Genomic DNA, 21,191 nt, shown 5'->3' with positions numbered 1-21,191 from the left:
CAATCAATACGCGGACAAAGTTGCAACAAGTGAGGTTATCTGTACGGAGCAGAAGCCAAAGGAAAAGATAAATAAATCCCAGAACATGAAAAAAATGCTTGCAACATGCCAACCTGGGTAAGGAGTGGCGCTTGCTACTTTCCACCTCAACACTGAGAAACCAGTTTCAATCCAGTCGCTTGCTGCTCAGCTCCATTTGAGTCCTTCCAGTATAAGGTGATTCAGAGATTCTCACTCCAGAAAGTGAGGTGCTTCCACTCTAGCCCCGCCCCATTCCCCCCCAGAATGTCCCCGCAAACCCTTTGCGGGATGGTTGAGACAGCCTGTGTTGTAGTACACAGGCTTTGCATTGGGAGCAGGCCAATTCAAACAATGTGCTGATAGAGTCCAGAGAGCAAGCGGTGAACAGGGCGGCTGAGAATGCTTAGAAGGATAGTTCCGGGCTGTTTCTATATGGGATTTACTCTTTGGCAATTGGAATACCACGGCAGATTTATAACTCTCGGCTGAATGTGGCAAGCTATTTAACCGGCAAAGACAATTTGTTCCAGGAAATCCGTCCCATGAATTTGAATCTTCCTTTGCGAAACTCTCAGAGTGAATCATTAGTGACGGAATTTTTAGTTTTTATTGTGTTTGACTGTTATCAAAAAGAAGAACTTGCATCTGCAGGTCCAATAAAGACTGAACAATTTGAAATATTGTGATCTAAAAGACTTTAACCTGATCCACTATCCTTATGATTCTTGGATAAAAACACCACTGAAACAGAATTCAGCCTCAGTTCTTAAAAAATTGAAGGAAGCCGATTATTTGTCAAAGGTTGTACACGAAGTGAGGATTCGTAACTACTACCTCGATACAGATTGAGCTGGGACTTTTCTATTAAAAGACAGTCTTTTTCACTTTAAGGAGCAGCATTTGATTGAATTGTCAAGCCTGTGGCACAGCTTTATAGTTCTACCCCACCTGATGACAACGACTCACAAGACAAGATTCCCTCCTTAGTCATACGTGTTCTGCCTCTACCACAAGGTCCAATCATCTCAAGCTCGATAAATGCACTATGCTTTTAGTCACCAGCACTAACACACACACTCACTGCTCACTCAATTAATCCTTTCCCAACCTTGCAGCTGGGAGATAAATGGTGTGGAGTCTCAGCAGGCTTTCTTAGTGTGAAGCCGCACTACTTGTTCGTCGTATGTAGAACAGCTCTCCAGAGGATGCCTTGCCCCTCTGCCACCAATCCAAAGTGCTCAGATACTAAAGGATGACCCCCTGGACTAGCTTGACGTTGAATTTCTATTCCATCTATTGTCTTTTTTGTTTGTTTTCAACAGACGTGACAGATGGAAGAGGGCTTTGAAAGGTGGGAAGCAGTTAACTTTTGTGAGGTCTCTGACATTTGTGTCAGGAGTCATCCAATTTCTGTCTTGATTCAAAACTCTCATGTCCTGAATTGGTACCTTACACCCATGACAGGAAGCAGAGAAAAAAAGGCAGGAAAGGCTTAAATGACAATGTCGGCATTACCGTGACGGTGGTAGTAGTCAATTTCCCAAAGCCATCGGAGCAGAAAGCCTGTCATAAATTGTGCCAATGAGCCATCTTAGCCGGACAGACATGACAATCCTTTTAACACTTGACACCCCTCCACTACCAATAATGGTCTCTTCCGTCGAAGAACACTGTACCTTTTCATTTTCTTTTACAAACGCCACTTCAATCCGGAGCGGCTTGGATGCAGGTGGTACCGTTACAAGTGAAAAATGACCGCCAGAATCCACTTGGCCCAGCGGATTAACTGCAGAGTGAAAAAAAGTGCTGATGGGCAACACAAGAATAAAAACAGCTATTCATCACCCTGGCAAAGGGCTCAAACTCGAGCATTTCTCAAACTGCACTGTTTGGGGTATTGTGCCGCGCCGGTGTGGTGGCAGCTGCTGAGATAAAGACCACTGGTCAGTCGAACTTTGATTATCTTGCAATGAGGCCATATCCTCCATTTCCAAATAAAGAGGTTCTCCTAAAACATATTTTTTTTCAATTTACATCAACATTTTTTATCGTATCTATGTGTGTGTTTTGTCACACGAGATTTCAAGTAGTGTTATTTCTCTAAACTGCGAAACCAGAAAACTGTGACGAAGATACCACATGACTTAATCAATCGCCTCATTAGCTAATTGATTCGCAACTGTCCACCCCCTCTAAGTTTTACTCCAGACAAAGCACATTCTAATAACAAGAACCTGCTAGATATGCACAACACTAGTCCACATAGACAATTTAAACATATCCACTTCACTTAATGTGAAGGTGCCATTTACACACGTTGAATAGCCCAACAAGGCCTTAGTTTTGACACACTAGCGAGTGGCTAAAACACTATTAACATGGATGAATCACACAGATTGTGGTAAAAAAATGTACCCTTCAGGATTCAAGGTATATCCTGCATGAGTATAGTTAGTATCTCAGAACACCATCAAGTCAATACTGTAACACTTGGCAAACTAAAACATACGTTATTATCAAGCATCCTTAACCAGTCTCCATTTATTCTTGGTCACAACACTCCTTCTGATTCAAATGTCTCCTGATGCCAAGTAGCAGCATGTTTGCCAACAACATGACCGCAATCTCCTACTTCTTCGAGTTGGACTCCCACTCACCTCTACCTATTTTGCTCAATTCACTGCACAGAAAACCCTGTGACCCAAGGGGAGTCCTTACACAACAAGCAAAGTTAAAATTAAACTACCAAATACAACTTTATGGTTTTATCTTTTTATGATGGTGTACAAAAGGTGAAATGAAATGCTTCTACCTGTTTACTTGGCAATGATGGGATATATGTGGTGTCGTGTTTTTTTATGGTTTTAAAAATTCATATACTGTGGATTATGTAAATGACAACTGTTTTTGTGAACTCTCTAGGATCCTCGCAAAACTCAATGTCATCTGAGGTGTGACCCCCCCTGTGGCCCCCTCTCATCTATCCATCTGCTCCCAGACTAAACCGCCCTCCACTCGCCCCATACACAGGGGCCAGATTAAATCAAGTGCACTGGAGATCAGGGTCCCTATTACCCTTGCAGAAACCACTTCAGCATCTGCCTTACTAGCCAGCATTCGACCCCCCTCCCTTATTATAAAGGCAGAAGGCTTAAGTCAGCTAGGAGGTGGGGGGGCAGCCTCTTTGTGGGGTGCGACCTCAAAAGGGTGAGGGTAGGACGTGACCGAGATGACCGTGATAACAAGAGGGCCTGTTTGGCCATTGTTTAACACCTGATTGAATGTATGTGTGTGTGAGAGAGAGAGATGTAGCGCCACATTAGATGTACTTGAATTATAGCCAAAGCTATCTGAATTAACTCTGTATATCAAACCCGGTCGAAGGGGTCTGATCTGATTGGTGGGTGGAGTAACCCAACATTTCTATCTTCCACCATTAAAGTTAACCACTTCTCCTCTCTCTCTCTCACCAGAGCTATAAAACCACCAAACGGACATGTGATTTATTTCAAACCGTGGCCCGGGCTTCTGTCCTAACTATCGCATGGCTTCAATTAATTTTTTCCCCCTCTCTCCTAAATGTGATGAGATTGCGGCACACTGGGACGAGGGGGATGATGGGGGGGTTTGACTAATTTGCTGACTCTGGTTAATGCACAATTTCCTTAATAATGCAGAAACCTGCCTGTGAAAGCATGGAAAAAAAGAATATATTTAATGTGTTCCTCTGTTGCAGTTGTAATTAAAGAATCATCAAGGCAGCGTGCTATCAAAAGGTGTAAATGACAATGTAGCTTAACCAAAAACACAGTGGAAGCTTCTCGGAGAGACGCTCAACATGGAATCCATTTGTCCGCCTACTCGCCACCCACTCTTCAGCACTTTGCTACCTTTCAACACCGACGATGCCAGTCAAACAAGTGTGAAGAAGACAGAGGCTAAAACGTCCAGCAAAGAAATAAAAAAGAAACATTCATTTGGAATCGGGACCTCCACGAAAGGATCGCCTAGCCGAATTAAAGAGAGAGGCACAGCTGGCGAGTTTTATTATCCTTAAGTGTCAGAGATAATTCACCAACACCTTTGACAATCTGTATAAAACCGAACTGCATGTTTTTCCTTGTCACTGCCAGGCAACTAGTTAAAGACCATGCATGAAAAAAATTCAACATCCACAAATAACCAAGGACTATGTGTTTTTTAGTAGTAATTCTATAATTTTGAAATGTATTCATTAATAAAAATATAGATACAATAATCACTTGCCATTTGAAGGATCAATTTTTTCACAAAGCTGGAAATATTCTTTTCTTAAGTTTGTTTTGATAATCAATTAAAAAAACATAGTTTAGTTTCAAACTGTCCAAACACTAACACATTTAAACTTTGCAATAAGAGAGAAATATTTTTTTCCCCTATCACAGTAATCCAAAAACATTTTTTTAATTAACCACTTATTCCAATAATCATGAGCTGCAGCCCTATTTTGCAATGTAAAAATGGCCTCCATATTTTTGTAAATATTCACTGTTATTGACTCTTTGATGCACTTAATGTCACTGGCAATTTTGTGGAAGTCAGTAATTAAAGTCGCTAGTCACTACTGTACAAAAAAATAATAATAATAATAATTATGAGAGCTTCTATTCATCACAGATATTAAAAAAAGAATTAAAATGGCTAAAAGGAAAACAGCAATTGGTTTTATATCAGAACTAAACAAAGACCAGTGTCCTTGCAGCAATTTTTCAAAAAACCCAGCATGCTGTCTTGTCTTATTCTGTGATGTCTCATCTTTGTTTTCTTTAAATACTAAATCAATGGCAGCTCAAAAATAAAGTGAAACAAGATGCAGCCACGCCTTAACAAATCGGGAGGATAATAGGTATTTTCCTCAAGTCACTCGATACTTGCAGTTCTCCAAAATGATCTTGTTGTGAGCGTCATTTCTATTCCCACCAGACTGCCGGATGGAACTTCACTTTGTCGCACTCAGCTTTTGTGCTCGCTAAAGAGAAAATACGCCGGTGAGCCGACGCTACTTGTCTTTCACAGACACACCCGTGGAAAACATCGTACGGGGTCTTAATGAGTCTCAGAAGCCGGGCTTTTGGAATTTCTCCCGTCTAATTTGGCATGCTTCACTTGCGCCCAGTCCTCCGCAGACCTCAAATCCAAAATGCCGAGGACTAATGAATCCACACAAACAAAGGACAAACAAAACTTTGCGTCGCAAATATTGTTCGCTTGCACTACCAATTATCCTCAACATCAGTCTGAAAACCAATCAGTCTGCTTGCTGCTCTGAATCCGCTCTACTTTGGAAGAAAACTCCAACAATGCACTTCATTCATTACTGTCAGTATGTTTTGTAGCAAAAAAAGTCTAGTCTCGACAATTGTTAGGAGTTCATAAACTACACAAAGGATTAAATTTGTAAGTGAGATAAAACTCCATAGACTTGCCTATATAAAACAAGGTCGACAGGGATGATAGATAGATTTTTTTAGGTGTACTTATTACAAAAAGACTATATACAAAGGGAAAACAAAATTGCCTCTTTAAAATTTTTCTAAATAGGTTTTAAGGTCAATTTTTTAAAGACTTTAAGACCACTTTAAACAGAATTTAATGCCAATTCTAGAACAGCACAACAGCTGCATGTGAGTAAAAAAAATAATAAATAAATTCTCCCTATCAATAGACATAATGGGGTCGCAAATAAAATACCTTTTAAAGAGACTTTATCGCAATTGGTAAATTTAAAACATTTTAATATCACCCAGAATCATCATTTCCCGACTTAATTTTATTAATCATTAAAATGGCAAGTCACCGCCCTAAAACTAGCAGTTTGGCATTTAGAATTTGCAAACATTTCTTCCAAACGAAGCATCAAATTGTAATGACACATAAAATGTATGATCTACGGTCTATATTTAAATCATTTTTAACATCCCACCCTCTGATACTCGTTGCTTTTTTTAACCATATGGCGGCTAGAAAAAAAAAAGACAACTAGGTCTCCATCTGAGCGCGAGGTATTATCACCAGTGTGGATCAGCGGGAAGGATGTAAGCGCTACATCACTATTAGTGTCAAAAACATGATCCGAGCGTGAAGTGAATACACTGGCTAGCGCTCACTCATTTCTCAGCTGACCGATCTCCAGCAGGAGCAGCGACCCTGTGAAAGGGGGCTCTGCAACACTTTGCGGCCAATAAATGAACCGTGGATCGAGGCTGCCAAGGCCATAATAAAGCCCGAGACGGCCCGGAGCGACTAAAGGTGTGCTAGCGAGGTTGGGGGTTTGTGGGGGCTAGGCAAATGTACTCACGCACCCACGTCTTTGGTATTCCGACACCGTCTCCTAGCTACCGACGGATGTGAGTGGGCGGAGAGCGAACTGCCTCCTTGTGCCACACTTGTCCCAAAGAATGTGTGCAGAATTTGCATTTTGATGTTTGATCCTAACAAACAGCTTAGCATGAGATTACAAACAGGTGTAACGTTTTTTTTCTCATTTCCGATAAATTTTCCGAAGTCTTTACAAAGTTTTTTTTTTGTTCGAACTATGTCTATGACCAGGACACCTAGGATTTACATAATGTTTACATACAATTTGCTTCTAATTTTGTCCTCATTGATAAAAGGTAGACTGATTATCGTTTAATTGAATCAGAATATGATATTTGTAGATATCTTGGACAATAACGATGGCGTCCGTCATATTTAAGTATCGTCTAGAATTTTAAGGCATATTTATGTCTAAAATAGTAAGCACAAAGTGATATGACAGCAAATAGTCTAACATATATATGAGTCAAGTTGACTCATTGGAAATGAGTCAATGTGACTAATTGGAGTTCAGTCAACTGTTAAAAATAATCGTTTGTTGCACCCCTAAATTTAACAATGATTTGAAACGCATCTTGAAATATTCTTTGGCTATATAAATGTCTCCCAAATTGATTCTGTACACAAAACCACAGGGTGTAAAACCTACATAAAATAAATGAACGATTGCCTAAAACTGTTATATCTAAATGCCAGTCATTTGTCACAGTTGGTACATATGCATCTGCTTCCTTGCAATGCGTGGGAGTGCAGGCAGACTTTTCTGACAAGGATCAAATGGGAGTTCTTAGTGTGCGATCACGTCTGCCTGAATGAGGCCTTGCAGCCTTATGCTGTCTGAGAATTTTATATATATATACATTAAAAAATATATATCAAAAATCTCAGACAGCATAAGGCTGCAAGGCCTCATACATATACATATATATCTTTGAATAAACAACAAATTCAGCTTTCTTCCCCTCTTTTTTCCCCCTCCCAATTTTTTGACCTACATGAGCACGAGTGCGTGACTGTGAACTCTGAATGCACCGACCGGGTGGTCCCGTCTGATTTTCGGATTCACCTGGGATATCGGAAGTCTTTGTGAGCTTTCACTTTTGCGAGTCGTGTGAAGTGGACCCTCGTGCAGGAGAGAGCACCAAATACAAAGCGATAAGAGAGCGACGGGCAGAGAGAGACAGTCTAGTCGCTCGGGCAAAAGTGGGCCAAGCTGGTGTTGCACTCAGGAGATGACACACATTCAAGCGTTTGACTGGACTCATTCTCTTAAAAAACATACAAAGCCCACGCACAATCCCTTGGGTCTTAGATGATGTGCTACAGTGCACACACATCCAGCTAACTACACAAGATGCTTGCATAGTAATTGTTTGTTTTTTAATGGCTGGATCAATAGTCACATTTAGCCAAAGAGCAGCTCTCGCTTGTAGATTTAATTACTACCTATAGTATGTGACAACACTGTGTGGCGTGTTAGACAGAGGACTGCACTATTGAATGTTTGTAAGCCGTATACTTTAAATTAATCAGGTAACCCTGTGAACCCTGTTAAAAGAAAAGCAATTTTGGACATTTTTATTCCATTTGACAAGTCTGTTTCAGTTATAGTCGACCTGGGTGATAAAACCATATTTATTAAATCTTTTTGGTCAAAAATATAATGAGTTTAATCCTTAAAACATAGTAAAAATGTCAAAAGCGTGTGAGTAACTGACATCTAATCTACAAGGGTTTTACCTGAACCCCAAAATAGTAACTAGGCAAACGCTGAGCTGCAAATATGATCATGATTAGTAGATTGGGATTTTCAGGCTTTGGGCATTTAGTATCTTCTCCCTCTAAAAAGAAGTGAGGTGTCAAAAATAGCCCATTGGGGTGCCTTCTAAACCTAACCCCCAGTTATAGAGTTTGAGATTGAGCTGCCTGGTCTCTTAAGAGTAACCAGGCTTAGGCCCAAGTGGAGCAGACTGATTACATTTCTCAACAGGCAATGGAAGTGGCCTTAGGCCCGCCATGAGTCACGCCAGAGCGTGTTCTACTGCAGCGAGCAGTGTTGGCATCAAGTGAGTTGGACTGGACTGGACAGATAAAGTCCTGAGATTAGCATTTAAATTCGGATGGACGTCCCAAATCTCAATACTACAATTCATATACAAGACAAAATTACCCGAAGGACTCATTCGCTCTTGTATAATAACTAGGGCAATGAAAGCAACATTTTGTAAACACAAACTCAATTAAAACTTGTTTTTGTAATTAATTCTCCATCTCCAGGGAAGACGCAGAAAAAACATTTATGATTTCACGGTGATTTTCGGCAGCTGCGGCAGCGTTCTGACGTTTTCTCTTGTCGTGTACGTCGCGAAACTAAACTCCACGAGTCATTAATCAATATGAGTTCATCGTTAGCACAATCATCATTCACTGTTATGGATTATGTAATTGCAACATTAATCAGGGGGAGCCATAGTAGCAATATGTGCGTACTTGATTGCCACAAACGCAAGAATTAAAATACATTATGGTTAGTAGTTGAGGACTAGATTTACACGTCAAGGTTCAACAGACGCGATTTCGATATTTAATACGACTTGATATTTCAGATTATTAATATAGTCATATTATGATAGCATCCTAATCTTATCTCTAATGTTCATGGAATACATTTATGTGCAATCTATGTCTGCCACGATTAATCAACCAATCGCCAAATAATTAGTTGGAATTGAATGGAACTAATCGATTATCTCAATTCTCTTAATAGCAAATATTATTTCTATGTTTTATTATTTAAATGATTGCCACCAGCTTTCCCAATTTAAATGAAATGGACATATATGGGAGATAATGCTTTAAGAACTGCAGTGTAAAGGCAATAGCGGTAAAAAAAAATATATATATATATACTAAAAGACAAAAACCTTTGCTGAAATTATTGCACTAGCATTTTGAAAGTCTAGCGAGCATAGGCATTTGCTCGACTCCAGCATCTGGAACCCCCCATGAGGACTTAATCTAGCGGTGTCATACGCTATATGTCATGTCTGAAAGACAGAGGGCGCCTGGGTGGAAAAATGAGCGGAAGCTGTTTACTTTTGAGCGACATTGCCTTGGCGTATCTTATTGCCCTTGTTAGAAAGGTCAGAGACACTCAAAGCTTCCTCTCCAACACTGTCTAGTGCTGTCAAAAAGTAACGGCGGACAGGGAAAAAAAACTGCGGTGTGATAGTCAGATATTTTCCTCTACTGATTTCCTCCCTCGGAATACACTTTAGGCGATGTCTTGAGTGGGAGAGCTTGAGAATGTAAATGTCGCACCCCAAAAATGGGACCCAAGTACTTGGCACCTCAATCGCAACCTACACACAAACAAACAACGGTTTAATGGTTTGTGGTTACAGCGGAGACGCTGGCAAAGCTTCATAAGCTTTAACGCCGGCTGCCGAGGCACGACACAATAAACCCGGAATGGAGAATGGTGAGAACCTCCTCTTCCATTGTGGGGAATTTCCTATGTGATGCTTGGGGGAGCTTATGCATTCACCTTGTTGAAGTGATATTTAAATAAGCAGCAGCTACTACCCCCCGCTTTCTTCAATCCTTTCTACCACCTCCCTTTTTGCGTCCAATCCTTGTGTGCTGCCATAATTTGAAGCTGTCACAAACAAATCCTCAGTGCTGAACCTTGCCAAATGTCAGGTCCTGTCAAATTGGATGACGGGCTCTAAAATACGGGGAGAAAAAAAATAGGACCTTGGAAACTTTTGTAGGCAAAACATGGGAGTGGGAGCAAACCATGAATATTTATTAGCGTCCGCCATTCAATTTCTCGAGACGACAGACCGAGCTGCTAAACTGACAAGAGTCACCAGACTCCAAATATTCAAAGAATGGCTCAGCTCCAACTTAGATCGTGTACTTATTCTGCGGGAAGCTTTGGAAAACTCTCTGCCTGTGTTAGTACACAATGTCTAATACTACCTGGAAAAAGTGGCTTCCCAGACAAAATTGTAATGCTAAAGTATCTAAATGCAGTTAAAACTGCCAATACTACATATTGCAACAAATAGTATTTGAAATCTGACCTGGTTTGGCAATGGTATTACATTTTTAACAAGATTAACCAAGCATTTTAGTTCCTACGATTGTTTCTTAGTGGAGCCCAAAAGTTGTGGTCGCAACTAGCGGTGTCAAGTAAAACTTTTGTCTAAAGCCATGTGTAGTACTTTTCCAAAGTAGCTGAGCAAGAGTAAACGATGATTATTATTTACAAAAGAATTTCACCAGAAAAGACGTGGCAAGACCTGAGATTGACAACTGTGGTTTAAAGATCTGTACAAAAAAGAACAACTCCTCTAAATCTGAGTCAACTCTTCTTGAAAGCCCTCTGACAAATAGAGTGTCAGAAATAAGATGCCCTATTGGAAGGACAAATTTTTCCAACGACCTCATCGACGCATATTGGTCCAAAAAAACATCCTTCAAGATGGAGCTCCTGTCTCTCTGCCTTTTCCTGCTGTATGCGCTGCCATCGTCTAATCTGTGCTGTTGCAGCTGCACATTATGTCACCATGTCCAGCAGGCCAGACTTTTTTCCAGACGAGAGTGGGGGGTGGGGGTGGTGGTAGTGGTGGAGTGGGCTCTTTTCTCTCTTCCCTTTCTTGCACCGGGCAAAGGATCAGAGGCTTTAATATGGCTGCCAGAGAGACAACAGCCATTTAATAACAATGCAATCGTTGCTCACAGCAGTAGTCCGGTGTTGCTCACTACACCCCGCCGTGTGCAGATGGTACATTGTCTGCGCTGGCCCAAAACATTCTCAGTCTCTCCCTGAGAATTGTTGTCGATATTTAACCCTTTTCCTGACGGAATCAACATGTAATCACACTGTAGTTTTAGTGAAAGGAGTGTTTTGTTGCCTTTTGTTTTTTTTTTAGCATCCCGCAGAGAGGGGGCACATCTGGAAGAGGCGTTTCCGTGTAAAAACAGTGAGAGCCCAAGCCGCAAAAATCATCCACCCAAAGACGTAACAGGCTTTCATTAGCTTACAAAAAGAGAGATAGTTATAGGCAGAGGCAGGGATTTCATTCAAATCAACACTGTTAATGTTGCCATAAGCAAGTCACCTTGCCGTATTACCCTGAAAACTCATTGGAGGGCAATTACGTGGCATTTTGATGAAAATGACCAGTATTACAGTGTCGCAGTGGCCATTTCGTAAAGGTGGATGTTCATTACGTGCCAGCGGGGAAGAGCTTGGCCTTAATAGAGTGGCGGTCATAAACATCCTTCATCATCACCGGCCTGCCATTTGATCTGCCCTCGGGAGGATTGCGGGGGCCGGCAGTCTTCATTTCTTGGTGTGTTTACTCAGTGATGGACTAGTGGCGGACAAAGCCGGCACGCCAGACAGAGAGCTGATTAACGACCGAATTACAAAACAACTTCGGGTCACCTTCCTTAACTTTATGATGGATGTTCTGAATCCAGAGATTCTGATGGCTTTGGCTAATAATGGCAGTACTTGACCTGTGGGCAGCTGCATTTCCTGTTCTCGCTCTGAAAATCTGAATCGATGCTTCTACAAATCACCAGGTTACAATTAGCACTCATAACACTGAAGCCAGTAGTGTTTCACTTAGGAGACGTGTGCAGAGTATCTGCGAGCGCTGCCCCGCTTTGTCGCCGCTGTCACGGGTAGTTTACAGGGCTGCAAATGAGGCTCGCCATCTGTCCCACCTCGATGAGAGTTTTTTGCGCAGCTTTGGCATGCCTGACTTCCCCCAAATGCTGCACAAATGTTTGGAGACGTTACATAAGCGGTGAGACCTTCACTCGGGTCGACGGAGGGAAACGGAGATGGATAGAGCGGGAGTGAGCGGAAGTGGGAGACCGAGAAGTCCTCTTGGACTCATGAGTAGCTGTGCGCTCAAGCGAACAATAGCACTACCGGCGCGATGGTGTATTATGTAAAGGTTAAAGTGCCAAACAGAGGTTTGACACATCAAGGGCACATAATGACACAAACTTACAAAAGCTCAGTCTAAATATTTGAAAACAAAGTGTGTTAGGTTTTAGTAAAGTCATTATTTATTTGACAAAATGTAACTGATTATCTTTCGGGTTATGTTAGACTTGCTTATTATGTTAACTATATATTAGTAGCTATGATTTTCAATAGGCAGAGCTCAGCATAATATTTTTCATGATTAATGATCCCAATAACATATTCACCCAGTCATTGTAAGGCAATAACTATGGGACAATTTAGCATGAAGCTGAGGGCGTATTGGTACAAGCGAGTTTTATATAAAATTATGAAGTAGTAGAAAGAAAATATTATAGGTACTGCACTGAACTTTTGAGCTGCAATAATACAAATCTGCTTACAGTTCACAAAAGTATTACGAGGTCCGATTGTGACAGGTAAATTATGAGTCACAAATTCTTACCTACTGCCACACAGTATAAAGTTCAATCTCCCTAACAGAAGCCAAGCATGAAGTGAATCTAAATATAGCACCAGTGTAAATAGTCAAATCGCTCTCCCACTGTTTGGGTGCCAGACTCAAAAGACTAGTGGTTCAAATGAAGGGACCCTCATTAAGACAAATGTCACCACTTGAATAAAGTCCAAGCAAAAAGCTGCAGAAGCTGGATTTGATACTTTTGAGAAACATGACTGGAACTCGGAACCATTCACAAGAGACGTCCAATCCATATTGACCAGGAGTGACGGCAGTGATCATTCATTGTGTGCCCATTGAAGTGAACCCCTAAAGAGGCTTTTGAATTGTTTGGACCTTTGCACGGAATAAAATGCATACCAGACACTTAGTGGAAAGGAGGCTAATCCCATTGCTTCCTGCAGTCTTGGCTTTGCTCGACATGATCATTAACCGGACTGATCCGAAGATACAAACTGCTGAGCGGCACATAGCGTGAGATGAAGTAGCGCAACCACGCCGCTGTTACCATGGCGGCCCTTCACCCCCTCCTTGCTGCCTGCGCTGTAATTAACCATGCTCAGCAATTTTCTTCCTCGGTATTGCGTTCATGTTTTGCTTATGTGCATAAGAAACAGGCTAATTCGCTCAAATTAGAATCATTGCTGAATTCAAAATTTGAGGCAAAAAAACAAAAAACACGCCAGGAGAACGAACGATGGCCAAATAACAAGCTTGCCTAGCATACAATAAATCCACTTAGCGGTCCTGTAAACACTTGAAAATGAAGCCTGTTGAGTTCTCATCTCCAGAATAAAACCAAGGGCAACGCTAGGGCGCATATCACAAATCACATTACAGGGACATGAAATTAACCCATCCTCTGCAAACATTTGGCCGTTGCACTGTATAACCTTGAAACCACATTTGTCTTCTTTGCCAGTAGAAGCCATAACTCCCCTGCCTCCCCCATCTTCTTGAAAAAGAGTGCCTTGGCGTTACTACAATGGCTCCAGTGAGGTAATTATTCAATATGATCCTTGGCTGCGCTCGTGATACCTTGTAATTTCATTTCACTTGCGTCTGTTTTGCGGCACAACGCACAATGAGGGGTCCCAAAAGACCATTTCCTCTTTAAGATAATAAAGGCCTTTTGTGCTCGCCTTTGAGAAATCCTTGGTGGATTACGCCTGTGCAAATCAATTAATATGTAGATTATTAAGTTTTACAGAAATAATGAGTCCAAATTCAGGCCGCTGAAATGTGGCTCACACCAGTTTCCAGAAATGACAAAAAGGTGAGACCTAGCGAAGGTAACCCATCTGTTCATCCACCGCGTGAAGTTCAGCGGCCAAGGAAAGACATCTGTTTAACGTGGAAAAACCAGAGCAGATAGCTTTATGTAAGGACAATCGCTGCATCTTTTCCCTCTGAACCTTGCAGCTCGCCTTGCCAATACGATAGGGACTTCTGTAGCTCCTGTTTTCCTTTCACCTACACACGACATAATCATGTCACCACCTGAGGCGAGACTTTCGATATCTACCTCCCATTTAAGCAGACAGTTTATCTGGTTGTGTGTAAAGAAACAATGATACTAAACATCTTGAGAGACTAGGCAATTGACAAGAAATGTGTTTCCTTGAGCGATGATGCTAAAACTCAGATAATTCGTAATGTTCAAGTGCCTATGCTTGGACATCTCAGTATCAAAACAGAGTTGAAAACTTTGACAGAGTTACTTAAAACTATGGGTAAGCGATATGAACTGAAAATACAATCCACCATTTTTGGGGAAATTTTAGATAGTGACCTCTGGAAAAACTACCTTGAATAAAGTATTTTTCCTCATCTACCATATTTTGTGCTATCAGCCCCCAGATACAATAACAATGAGAAAAATATGTCTTTTTAGTTTAAGCCATACACTTGTATTGATGGGAATATACAATCAATCCAATTGAGATGGGAGGACTATCAGCGACCATTCGCTCCCAGGCTATGCCAGTTCAAACAGAGTGAATATTTCTATCTGTCATTAGCCGACAATATTCCCTGACTTTGCAATGGTGACGGTTTGACCTTTTGTTCTCCAGACTCCCCTTTTAAAACCAACATTATCAAGTTATTTCCTCAAATGTCCACATATAAAACAGACCCTTCATCAAAGACAAACTACCCTAACAACTTTTTCAAGCCTTATTCGACATTGACGGATTACTCGCTACGATCTGCGGAAGCTAATAAATATCGCAAAGTCTGAACACAGGTCTGATTAGATGAGGCGCAGGGAAATATCTAATCGGTAACGTATTTGACGCCTCAACCCAGCAGGTACGCAGCCGTGCAGACATATGCTCATTTGCAGGCACTTTCAAGGGAGGGCTGGCGCTGTAAATCCCAGCTAATGGTCACCAGAGAGGGAACTTTTTAACACGGAACTAAGAAAAGTCGCCGTTACTCACCCGTGGAGAAAGAGAGAGTGGGGGATCTTCCACAGTTTTGGCGGATGGTAATAAATATTGCACGGCGCCAACAGGGGTCCCTCTTAGAAAGTCGTTCAATTGCCTTGAGTGATAGGTCGCTGCTGGGCAACACACGGTGGAGGATGGCAGAGGGCGCATTCCTCACGAGGGGGAGTCTGTTCGAGAAGCTCGACAGCAGACATTTTTAACGCTAAGGGAGAAGAAGAAAAAACAGGAAGCGGGCCGCTTGTTTAACTTCTGTCAAATAACTTTGTAGGAGTAACGGCCCGCTTTAATGGAGTTCATGGAACTCTCCACTATTTGAACAACTTTTCTGGAGATAACCATGTTGATGGAAGTCCCTTGTGTGATTGGATGGTTGACAAAATAAAGAAGGTCATTTAGTTACAGTAATTAAAAGTATCGAGAAATTGAAAAGTTCCTGAAATAAGAATTATATCATTTTTCTTTTTATGCCTGAAGATAACCGTTCAAATATGGTACTACATATGTTTATATATGATACCACATGTGCTAGATAATTATCTCGATCTATTGACACAAAGAACAACCACTGTCACACCATTTGCAAATAAATGTGACCTAGTACTAGTTACTGGATGTTCTAACAGTATATTTAGTTTCTCCTATTTTTGACAGGTTTTAAGGTGCATGTTTAAAACTTAAAACTAGATTTTTTCTTTTCAAAAGCAACCAAAACAAGTGTATCATTTTCCACTTAAAATGAGGATTTTCATAATCCATTTTCACAGTCAAATTGGATTGGAAATCTATCATGATCACTCCATGCCAGTAGTTCGAGTTACAAGCGATTGACTTTTGCTTTGCACATAAAAAATTGCAATACATGCAATCTTCCACGGCTCATCTGCTAGATTTCGGTATCCATTACAATGTCTGCCAAGAATCCCGCTCTCCTTCAATAATTTCACCAAAGCCAAAAGATACAATTTAAGCACAAGATTACAGTTATGTTCTTCAAGAAAAAAATAGGTAGCTGCATTTGACTGTATAGTCAGCCTAGGGTGAACGTTGGTAAAAAAGATGATTAATATGAGGAAGGAAATCTTACTATTTTTAGGCTTGGCTAAGAAACAAGCAACCGTGGTGCTCAATCCTTATCTTATTTCACAAAACGACGTTTTTAACCATGACAAAGCAAGTGTCAAAAACCTGGAAGACCCTCCCCACCCTCTAAGCTACCACCGCCCACCCCTGAGAAGGGTTCACCACGAGGGCATCCGACAAAACAAGAGGTCAGGGTCACTTCCACGCGACAGATGCGACAATTTAGCCGCGAGCTGTCATGTGTTTAAGTGTTTGGGGGCCATTTTGATTATGGTTTGATGAATAAACATGTGCTTTTGGTGTCATCCATTTACAAATGACCCATATTTCTATGTTTAGAAATGTGAACTGCAGTTTACCTCTCTATCAAATGACTTAAAATCACAAATCGGGTGCTTTATAAGAGAAAATATTTGTAATAAAGGGCTAAGAAATGTAAGAAATAAGCATCGGCTGGAAAATAACTGCATCTTATACTTGTGAAGATAGTTTGGGGAGGGGGGCGTGAACCTAGCCGGGAGAAGAGCTCATCCGCGGGGACCTGACTCAAGGGAGGTGGGGGTAGTGGTGGTCGTGGAAGTGGGAGGGGTGGAAGAAGAAGAAAAAAAAGAGGATGGCGTCGATTGACGATCGCCACAACTCAAGAGTGCAATCTAATAGCGTCTTTCGATGGCGATCCATTTGCTTTCCAACTTCGCAATGCTAACAGATTTGCCATTGAAGGCAGCAGGGGGTCGATCAAACCCTCACGACGGTGCTAATGGAACAAGGTGGCGGACATTAACCGAGGGGGGAGGATCGCGCTGTCAGTTGGAGCGACCCGCTGCTTCAGTCCGCGGCAAGGTGGCCGATAGAGCTGGCTGGATCCAGCCATGCCTTACTGCAAAACTCACTATTAAAACACCGCCATTCGCTCGGTTTACCTTCACGAAGTGCAAAAAGGGGGGGAGAAGTTGACTTTTTTTTTCTCCTAGGCAAACGCCGTCGTTTTCGTCGTCGTCTGAGTGATCAACGGTTGGGGCAGCAGCATCATCATCACCATCCGTTAATTCAAAAGAATCCACTTTATTAATCCGCCAAGAAAAAAGAAGGATCTTCTTCTCCCCCTCTTCTTTTTTTGTTTTCCGGCCAGCAAAAATGTTGCGACACGGTGCACGCCGCCTCCTTGTTGATTAAAAGAGGAGTAAGTGTTCCGCTGCTTTATTTTCCCCTCTCCGCCTCTTTTTTTTTTTGCTCACTATGTGCAACTCTTGTGTGTGTGTTTTTCTTCTCTTTTTTTTTCATCAAGGCGGGGTCTTGGCTCGTTCAAGCCAATGACATAAACCAAGAAGCCCCCCACCCTCCTCCTCTTTTTACTCCTGTGGTCAAAGCATCTCTCAGCCTGAAGCAGCTTTGCACTCTGACAATCATCCTTTCCTAACAACACTCACCAAATGCATATATATGTTCACTCCCTGCTGCAACATTGCACAGAAATATGACAACAGTCCTGCATTTAGTACATCAACTCACCAATAAGACCACCAAACCTCATTAAATAACCGAGAAACAAAGTCGATAACAACCAACTAAGTAATGAAGTTACTACTAAGTAAGTACCAATACAATCATGTAATAAACTAAACAACAATAAAGGCAACTACACTTGAACCAAATAACATAAAGCATGCAAGCGTTCATAAAAGCAATCAAACAATGAATGAACAAATCAATAGTGTTTAGTTTAAGATAACTATCTAAAAACCGGACCCAATACTTTTGGGATTCCAGACTGAAATGAGACAAATCCTTTTTTTTCTGGTGTGTATGAGTGCTTTCCTTTAAAAATCACACTATTGAAGTTAAAGTTCTGACCCTCATAGTAAATCCAGAGTCCCCAATCCGAGATCGATACAAATCAAGACATTTTTTGGACACCAGACCAAGAAAGACCCTGAAAATCTGGTTTTGAGAATGATAACAAAAGAGTTGCAACACTACCAACCTCCCAAACAAAGTAAATACATATAAACTGACTGCCAGTAACCGAGAAAGTCAACAAAATAAAAACTAATCCAATGAATGAACTAACATGAACATTAAAAACCTGCAAAAAAGCAACTCAAGGAACAAACAGGCAAACCAACCAACAAAATAACTCTCCAACCTCAACCAAACATCAAAAACAAAGTATTTTCCTAAAAACAGATAATTCAAAACAATTATCCGACAAACAAAAGGCCATTTTCTTTTAATCTCCACGTCTGAAACATTAATCGACATTTAAGGGAACTGCAAACTAACCACATTTTTATGCCTAAACCAGAATCGACTCATTTTTTTTCAATGAAAATTGTCAGTGCGCCACCACAGCATAAATAAACAAATAAACAAATAGACATCCACAATGGCGGCACTCATTGTGCATACAATACTTGACCGTTACAACTATCTACTGCTATATTCATAGTTCACAAATACTCCAGGGTCAACCGTGCAGAAGCGATGCGACCGAGGACAAATGTGTCCGTGAATAGAGGTCACGGATGACATCATGTCATTGATTTCCCTCCCTTGTGCTTTTTTTCTCTAGTAATCCATTGGTCAGATTTCCACACGTATATTTTTTCTTTAGGTTCAAACTAAACAGCAACTATTGAGGTCATACAATGAGGATAATACCATAAACAGTGAATATTGGAAAAGTATTTTACACCATGCTTAAATCGCTTGTGTTAATAATTTTAAACTAAGGATGTCCCAAGCACATATTTTTGCAAATCACCTGCGTAAAGTTTGTTTTATCGGACGTTTGTACTTATTAAAATAATATATTTTAAAAACCCAATCTTTTTTGTGTATCCAATTATGATCCTGTAAAAATAATGTGATTGGCCTAATTTTCCAATCAAATGATCAGATCTGAGACATTTCTATTTTAAACCATTGCAATACCATCAACTATAATCCCAAACTATTGTTAAATAAAAACAACATTAAAATACACCAATCACCAAAAATTTAAACTAAAATTGCTTGGTGCAGTGAAGACGATAAAATAAGACAAATGAAACCTTGATAAAAACAAAGGCTTGTTTAGAAATGAACTTGCATTAATACTTGCTGTAAAGTATGTCATTATGAAGTAGTTAGGAAAGTAATGCTATTTATTTGGGTAGAATAAATACCAACTTTCGGGCATGGAAGGGAATATGTACTCAATTTCTGTATAATTTGAACAACATGTATCCTTCACACCACCGGCATCGAGAGACACATCTATCAGTCTGTGAATGAATTATTGACGCCATGTTTCTTTCATAGAGTGGATTTAGGGGCCTCTGAAAAGCGACCCAATAAACTGAAATTCTAAGAAGGGTTGGATTTTAATGTATACGCAAAGTATTATTGACCAAAAACAGATTACTTGAATTGAATTACTGGATGATGTTTTCGTGGAAGTTAATGTTTCGGAGGTGAGGGTTTATTCGAAGGCTATTGGATGGTCAATTCATTTTGACCGGGAAGCTGGTAGCGAATGATTGGAGCATTTTAACATTTTTCAAAATGTAATTGCAGCTATTTTTTTCCTGGATGCCTCCAATGTGGCGTCACAAATTTGAGTGATCTTGTAAACAAAATGATTCATGGCTGCCATCTGGTGACGGATGGAAAACGTAATTGGTGATTATACTCGTCAACAGCACTAAGCGTTGGGATTGAATGATATAATGTGCTACGTATTTGTAAATAGAGTTCAGTTACACAAAATTTTGTTCAGTAGAAAGCAACAATAACAATCTAACTTAGAGTAAAGGACATTTTAGCGAACTAATTTTCATTAAAAAGACGAAAAAAAAACGAAAAAGACGAAAAATCACAGAATATATCGAACATAAAATGTCATTGATGTCTTTATATATTCGAGTGTTTACAATTCGCCACTCATAAAAGTTGAAGATATCCAATATGTATATATTTAGATCCATACATATGCCACTGCGACTCCCTTCTGTCCACTTTCCTCCTGTCATTATTATGCAAATAAAGCTATCATAGTTACGTGTCGGGAAGAAAGCTGTCATGTTTTTGCCGCTGTTTGGATTTTTTTCCCTTCTTCCTTGGCAGCATGTTTTATCTTTGTTTAGCCGACGAATCAAACATGTAAACATTGCTTCATTAGGATCTGCCAATTTGCTAGTTTTATTGGAACGTTCCCATTTGCGTCTTCCAACATTGTCAAACGTTATCTAATTCAAGAGCTGCCATTTACGGCGTTAGATGTCCAATACATTTTGACTTTGGAAGGCTGCAATCGAATACTTGCTGTCAATAAACCCATTGAGGGCTCGCCTGGTGTATGTAATATGATGAGAAAAGAGAAAAAGGTTAAGGGTCACGGAGGTCATAAATATGGCTATGAGTTAAATTTGTCTGCTATGTCTAGTTTTTGATTGTTTTTTTTTATATATATATATAATAAATGGATAATTGAGAACTGGCATCCGCATATTATATAAAAATCACGTTTTGGGTCATATATAGACAACACTTTTAAGGCAAATGTAAATATTATAGCCTACATGACTCAAAATGCTGGTCTTTTTGGGGTTAATTTTATGTTTTTTTTATTATTAATAGTAGTTACTTGCCCTTAAAGGTTTTGAATTTTATCCTCGGGTCATCAATTATGGTTGGAGGGCATCAAGTGAGTCAAATATTGGATGCTAAGTGACAAAGGTTAAGTCTACCCGAGATAAAAGAAAATTAACTCAATGGAAACCACAAGTTAAGCATTAAAAATATGTTGTCCTGTAGATTTATATATTTT

General features: G+C 40.4%; 1 protein-coding gene across 4 annotated transcripts in view; it reads right to left on the bottom strand.

The window, feature by feature from the left end:
* Nucleotides 1–21,191, bottom strand: part of LOC144211240 (C-terminal-binding protein 2) — a 60,579-nt gene that overhangs the window by 32,072 nt on the left and 7,316 nt on the right. The window contains exons 1-2 of one of the 4 annotated variants that reach the window (XM_077738309.1): nt 17,305–17,617; nt 15,293–15,503 (exon numbers count right to left, since the gene is read on the bottom strand). The exons of 1 other annotated variant lie outside the window; for it this stretch is intronic. The gene's annotated coding sequence lies outside the window, so the exon portion shown is untranslated. Of the gene's footprint in view, nt 1–15,292; nt 15,504–17,304; nt 17,618–21,191 lie in introns of those variants that run through there. 2 more of the 4 variants (XM_077738310.1, XM_077738311.1) reach the window with 2 other exon arrangements.

The sequence above is a fragment of the Stigmatopora nigra genome, chromosome 18, assembly GCF_051989575.1.
Source record: "Stigmatopora nigra isolate UIUO_SnigA chromosome 18, RoL_Snig_1.1, whole genome shotgun sequence".
NCBI classification, from domain to species: Eukaryota; Metazoa; Chordata; class Actinopteri; order Syngnathiformes; family Syngnathidae; genus Stigmatopora; species Stigmatopora nigra.
Note: the sequence above shows the minus strand (reverse complement) of the source record. Positions and strands in the feature narration are given on the sequence as shown.